The 7,102-nt window shown below is 39.7% G+C and overlaps 1 pseudogene; it reads left to right on the forward strand.

The window, feature by feature from the left end:
• Positions 1 to 5,756: 5,756 nt before the first annotated feature.
• LOC102818374 lies at positions 5,757 to 6,899 on the forward strand (annotated as a pseudogene).
• Positions 6,900 to 7,102: the final 203 nt, after the last annotated feature.

A 7,102-nucleotide genomic window follows, 5' to 3' on the forward strand; every position in this document is an offset into this window, starting at 1 on the left:
GTGTATATGGATATGTTGTACTCATCTGCCATGTTGGTAGCTCTTGGTACATGAACATATTGGACTTGTCTGCCACGTACCTAGCTCACAGTAAATAGACAAGATGGACTCATCTACCTTGTAGCTGGAACTCTGTATATGGAAATGCTGCACTACCTTGCCATGTATCTAGCTCTCTCTATATGGACATTTTGGACTCATCTGTCATCTAGCTATCTCTCTGTACATGGATATGTTGGACTGATCTACCAAGTAGGTCACTCTCTGTATATGAACATATTGGACTTGTCTCTCATTGAGCTAGCTCTCATTATATATACAAGTTGGACTCATCTGCCTTGTAGCTAGAACTCTGCATATGAAAATGTTTTACTAAAATGCCATGTAGCTAGCTTTCTGTATATAATCATATTTGACTTGTCTGTCATGTAGCTAGCTCTCAGGATATGGACATGTTGGATGATGGAAGCCAGCTCCGACACTCTAATTTGGGGGTCCTAGAAGGAGATATGACGTTGGCAAAGAATGAAGCTCACAGAATCTATGGATCTTGTTAGATGGTGAATCTTCTCCTCTTACATTTTATTTCTCTTCTTACACTTTATTATTCCTCTCACACTTTACATTTTATTTCTCCTCTCTTTCCCTTCACATTTTATTTCTCCTCTTTCCTCTGCATTTTATTTCCCCTCTTTCCTCTACATTTTATTTCTCCTCATTCCTCTTTCAGATTCTCAAGCAGCTTTTATACTACTCTATACCATCAATCTATTAATCATTCTTTTCACAGTAGTAGTCTAAATCATACATATTAATCATTTCAGTATAGAACATTAAGAATATCAGAATCTTTCTTGTACCCCTTTACATAATTAGACAATATCTGATTTCTGTAAGCAAACCTCATTGCTCTAAAAATGTCACATTAACCTTAAAACACAACTCCAAATCTAAACTCCTATTTCTACCCTCACCTATTATTTTCTATAGATTCATTAATCACAACATGTACCTAGACATAATTTGCTATGGCAATTGAAAACAAAATTGTTTCTCATGATTGATTAAACAAGAAAAAACAAGAAGCATAAAAAAAAATTTGTAGCCAAGAAGAAACAGAACAACTTCCTTATACCAAAATCTTCTCCATACAAAATATGTAGTTAAATTTCTGCTTATGATCTAATACTATTCCCTTAGCTCTCAATGCATTTTTGCTAAATTTTTAAAGGTCTTAATGCCCCTGATCGAAATTACACAGAATATTGAATGTAATATTGAACTTGAGCTGGCAAAAAATTTAGCTGGTTTTTCCTAGTGCTGAAACTTATTGTTAGTGTGAGAAGCATTCTTTAGGACTACGCATGATTGAATATGGTGTGAATGTGCAAGTTTCAACTCTCTAATATAGTTCTTACTAAGATTCTACTGAAAACTTTTATTATAAAATCATGAAAATTAAAAATAAGCTGATTAAAATATAGAAATAGAGACAGCAGAGTCCCCACATGAGATCTTTCCTGGGACCCAGTGCCACAAAGGGGGGACCCATTGTGTCCCTACTTAACAATGAGCCCTTCATGTTTAGGGTGCTCTGCATGGCCGCCAGTTGGACTCATCTACCAAGTAGCTAGTACACTGTATATGGAAATAATGCACTACTCTACGATGTCGCTAGTTCTCTGTACACAGACAGGATGGATTCATCTGTCTTGTAGCTAGAACTCTGTATATGAAAATGTTGCACTACCCTGCCAGGTAGCTAGCTCTCTGTATATGCACATTTGAGACTCATCTGCCATGTAGCTAGCTCTCTCTATATAGACAAATTTGACTTGTCTGTCATGTAGCTAGCTCTCAGTATAAGGACATGTTGGACTCATCTGCCATGTAGCTAGTACCCTATATATGGGCATGTTGGACTACTCTGTCATGTAGCTAGTCCTCAGTATATGGACACGTTGGACACATCTGCCATGTAGCTGGAACTCTGTATATGGAATTGTTGCACTACCATTCCATGTAGCTAGCTCTCCATATAAGGACATTTTGCACTCATCTGCCATATAGCTAGTACCCTATATATGCACATGTTGGACTACTCTGCCATGCAACTAGCTCACAGTATATAGAAAAGTTGGACTCATCTGCCTTGTATCTAGAACTCTGCATATGGAAATGTTGAACTAACCTGCCATGTAGCTTGCTCTCTGTTTACAGAAAATTGTACTCATCTGTCTTGTAGCTAGAACTCTGTATATGGAAATATTTCTTTAAAATGCTATGTACCTAGCTCTCTGTATATGGACATTTTGGACTCGTCTGCCATGTAGATAACTCTCTGTAGATGGATATATTGGACTGATCTGCAAAGTAGTTACCTCTCTGTATATGAACATATTGAATTTTTCTTCCATGTAGCTAGCTCTCAGTATATAGTCAAGTTGGGATCATCTGCCTTCTACCTAGAACTCTGTATATGGAAATGTTGCACTACCCTGCCATGTATATAGCTCTCTGTGTATGAATATATTGGACTTCTCTGCATGTAGCTAGCTCTCAGTATATGGACATGCTGGACTCATATGCCATGAAACTAGTACCCAGTATATGGACATGTTGGACAACTCTGGATGTAGTTAGCTCCCAGTATATGGACATGTTGAATACATCTGCCATGTAGCTAGAACTCTGCATATGGAAATGATGCATTACTCTGCCATGTAGTTAACTATCTGTATATAGACAAGTTACACTCATCTGCTTGTAACTTGAACTCTGTATATGGAAATGTTGCACTGCCCTGCCATGTAGCTAGCTCTCTGTATATAGACATTTTGGACTCGTCTGCATTTAGCTAGTTCTCTCTATATAGATAAGTTGGACTTGTTTGCCATGTAGCTAGCTCTCAGTATAAAGACATGTTGGACTCCTCTGCCATGTAGTTAGCTCTCTGTACATGGATATGTTGGTCTGATCTGCCAAGTAGGTAGTTCTCTGTATATGAACATATTGGACTTGTCTGCCATGTAGTTAGTTCTCAGAATATGGACATGTTGGACTCATCTGCCATGTAGCTAGTACCCTGGTAATGGCCATGTTGGATTACTCTGCCATGTAGCTAGCTCTCAGTATATGGACACGTTGGACACATCAGCCATGTAGCTAGAACACTGTATTTGGAAATATTGCCCTACTCTGCAATGTAGCTAGTTGTCTGTGTATAGACATTTTGGACTCATCTGTCTTGTAGCTAGAACTCTGTATATGGAAATGTTGCACTACCCTGCCATGTAGCTAGCTCTCTGTATATGGACATCTTGGACTTGTCTGCCATGTAGCTAGCTCTCTGTTCATGGATATGTTGGACTGATCTTTCAAGTAGGTAACTCTCTGTATATGAAAATATTGGAATTGTCTGCCATGTAGCTAGCTCACATTATATGAACATGTTGGACTCATCTGCCATGTAGCTAGTACCCTGTATATGGAAATCTTGCACTACTCTGCCATGTAGCTAGCTCTCTGTATATCGACAAGTTGGACTCATCTGACTTGTAGCTAGACCTCTGTATATGCAAATGTTGCACAACACTGCCATGTAGCTAGCTCTCTGTATAAGAACATATTGAACTTGTCTGCCATGTTGCTAGTACCGTGTATATAGACATGTTGCACTATTCAACCATGTAGGTAGCTCTCAGAATATGAACACTTTGGAGTCATCTGCCTTGTAGCTTGAACTCTGTATATGGAAATGATGCACTACTCTGCCATGTAGCTAGCTCTCTTTATATAGTGTAGTAGGACTTGTCTGCCTTGTAATTAGTACCCTGTATATGGACATGATGGACTACTCTGAAATGTAGCTAGCTTTCTGTATATGGACATTTTGGACACCTATGATATATAGCTAGAACTCTGTATATGAAAAAGTTGCACTATGCTGCCATGTAGCTAGCTCTCTGTATATGCACATATTGAACTTGTCTGCAATGCAGCTAGCTCTTGGTATATGGACATGTTGCACTACCCTGCCATGTAGCTAGCTCTCTGTATATAGACAAGTTGCACTCATTTGCCTTGTAGGTAGAACTCTGTATATGGTAATGTTGCACTACCCTGCCAGGAAGCTAGCTCTCAGTATATAGCCAAGTTGGACTCATCTGCCTTGGAGCTAGAACTCTGTATATGGAATTTTTTTTTGCACTACCCTGCCATGAACTAAGTTTCTCTATATGGACATTTTGGACTCGTCTGCCTTGTAGCTAGCTCTCTTACATGTATGAGATATACTGATCTGCAAAGTAGGTAACTCTTTGGATATGAACATATTGGACTTGTCTGCCATATATTTAGCTCTCAGTAAATAGACTAGTTGGATGCATCCTCCATGTTGCTAGTACCTTGTATATGGACTTGTTGGACTACACTGCCATGTATCTAGCTCTCAATGTATAGACACATTGTACATATCGGCCATGTAGTTTTATTTTCAAGGCAGACGAGTCCAAAATGTCCATATACAGAGAGCTAGCTACATGGCAGGGCAGTGCAACATTTCCATATACAGAGTTTTAGCTACAAGGCAGATGAGTCCATCTTGTCTATATACAGAGAGCTAGCTACATGTCAGAGTTGTGCAACATTTCCATATAAAGTGTTCTAGCCACAAGGCAGATGTGTCCAACTTTACTATATACTGAGAGCTACCTACATGGCAGATCAGTCCAAAATATCCATGCACAGAGAGCTAGCAAAATGTCAGAAGATTCCAAAATGTCCATATACAGAGAGCTAGCTACATGGTAGGGTAGCAGAACATTTCTATATACAGAGTTCTAGCTACAAGGCAAATGAATCCAACTTGTCTAAATACACAGAGGTAGCTACATGGCAGGGTAGTGCAACATTTCCATATACATAGTTCTAGCTACAAGGCAGATGAGTCCACCTTGTCTATATACTGAGAGCTAGCTACATAGCAGACAAGTCCAATATGTTCATATACAGAGAGCTAGTTACTTGGCAGGGTAGTGCAACATTTCCATAAACAGTGTCTGAGTTACATAGCTGATGTGTCCAAGGTGTTCATATATAGAGAGCTAGCTACATGTCAGGGTAGTGCAACATTTCCATATGCAGAATTCTAGTTACAAGGCAGATGAGACCAACTTGTCTATGTACAGAGAGCTAGCTACGTGGCAGATTAGTGCAACATTTCCATATACAGAGTTTTACCTACATGGCAGATGTTTCTAACGTGTCCATATACTGAGAGGTAGCTACAAGGCAGAGTAGTCTAAAATATCCATGCACAGAGAGCTAACTAAATGTCAGATGAGTCCAAAATGTCCATAGAGACAGAGCTAGCTACATGGAAGTTTAGTGCATCATATCCATATACAGATTTCAAGCTACATGGCAGATGAGGCCAAAGTGATCATATACTGAGAGCTAGCTACATGGCAGACAAGTCCAATATGGTCATACACAAAGAGCTAGCTACTTGGCAGGGTAGTGCAACATTTCCATATACAGTGTTTTAGCTACATGGCAGATGAGTGCAATTGGTCCTTATACTGAGAGCTAGCTACATGGCAAATCAGGCCAAAATGTCCATATACAGAAAGCTATCAACATGACAGAGTAGTCCAATATGTCCATATAAATAGTACTACTGAAAACACGTCTAACCTAGTCTCCTTCGCACAATTTAGGCTACTGCCTTGAACGACTTCTGTCTACTGTACACAATGGCAACTCTTAAGGAAAAACTGATTGCACCAGTTACAGAAGAAGAGGCATCAGTTCCAAATAATAAGATCACTGTAGTGGGTGTTGGACAAGTTGGTATGGCTTGTGCCATCATCATTCTGGGAAACTCTCTGGCTGATGAACTTGCCCTTGTGGATGTTTTAGAAGATAAACTCAAAGGAGAAATGATGGGTCTGCAGCATGGGAGTTTATTTCTTCAGACACCTAAAATTGTACCAGATAAAGATTACTCTGTGACTGCCAATTCAAAGATTGTGGTGGTAACTGTCTGAGTTCGTCAGCAAGAAGGGGAGAGTGGTCTCAATCTGGTACAGAGGAATGTGAATGTCTTCAAATTTATTATTCCTCAGATTGTCAAGTACAGTCCTGACTGCATCATAATTGTGGTTTCCAATCCAGTGGATATTCTTACATATGTTACCGGGAAACTAAGTGGATTACCCAAGCACCGTGTAAGTGGAAGTGGTTGTAACCTGTATTCTGCTAGATTTCGCTACCTTATGGCTGAAAAACTTGGCATTCATCCCAGTAGCTGCAATGGATGGATTTTGGGAGAACATGGCGACTCAAGTGTGGTGGTGTGGAGCGGAGTGAACATGGCAGGGGTTTCTCTTCAGGAACTGAATCCAGAAATGGGGTCTGACAATGACAGTGAAAATTGGAAGGAAGTGCATAAAATGGTGGTTGAAAGTGCCTATGAAGTCATCAAGCTAAAAGGATACATGCACAAAGATCTAACTAAATGTCAGATGAGTCCAAAATGTCCATATATAGAGAGCTAGCTACATGGAAGTTTAGCGCATCATATCCATATACAGATTTCAAGCTACATGGCAGATGAGGCCAAAGTGATCATATACTGAGAGCTAGCTATTGGATTAAGAGTGGCTGATTTGATCGAATCCATGTTGAAAAATCTATGCAGGATTCATCCAGTGTCAACAATGGTGAAGGGGATGTATGGCATTGAGAATGATGTTTTCCTGAGCCTTCCGTGCATTCTGAATGCTCGAGGGTTAACCAGAGTTATCAACCAGAAGCTGAAGGATAATGAGGTTGCTCAACTCAAGAAGAGCGCAGATACTCTGTGGGACATCCAGAAGGATGTAAAAGACCTGTGACGTTTGAGTTCTATGCTGTAGAAATTTAATACCACAATGTGATTAACATGAGCCTTTAGTGATTATCCAAGTATATGGATACCAGTCTGCTTTTCCTTTCCTAAATATGTGAATTTGGGCCCACATGATTGCAGCACATGCTTGGCTCAACGTTTGCAATATGAGCCCTTGAGAAATAAAATGACCTGTTGTAGCGTGAAAAA

Source organism: Chrysochloris asiatica, unplaced genomic scaffold (genome assembly GCF_000296735.1).
Source record: "Chrysochloris asiatica unplaced genomic scaffold, ChrAsi1.0 scaffold00413, whole genome shotgun sequence".
Classification (NCBI taxonomy): Eukaryota; Metazoa; Chordata; class Mammalia; order Afrosoricida; family Chrysochloridae; genus Chrysochloris; species Chrysochloris asiatica.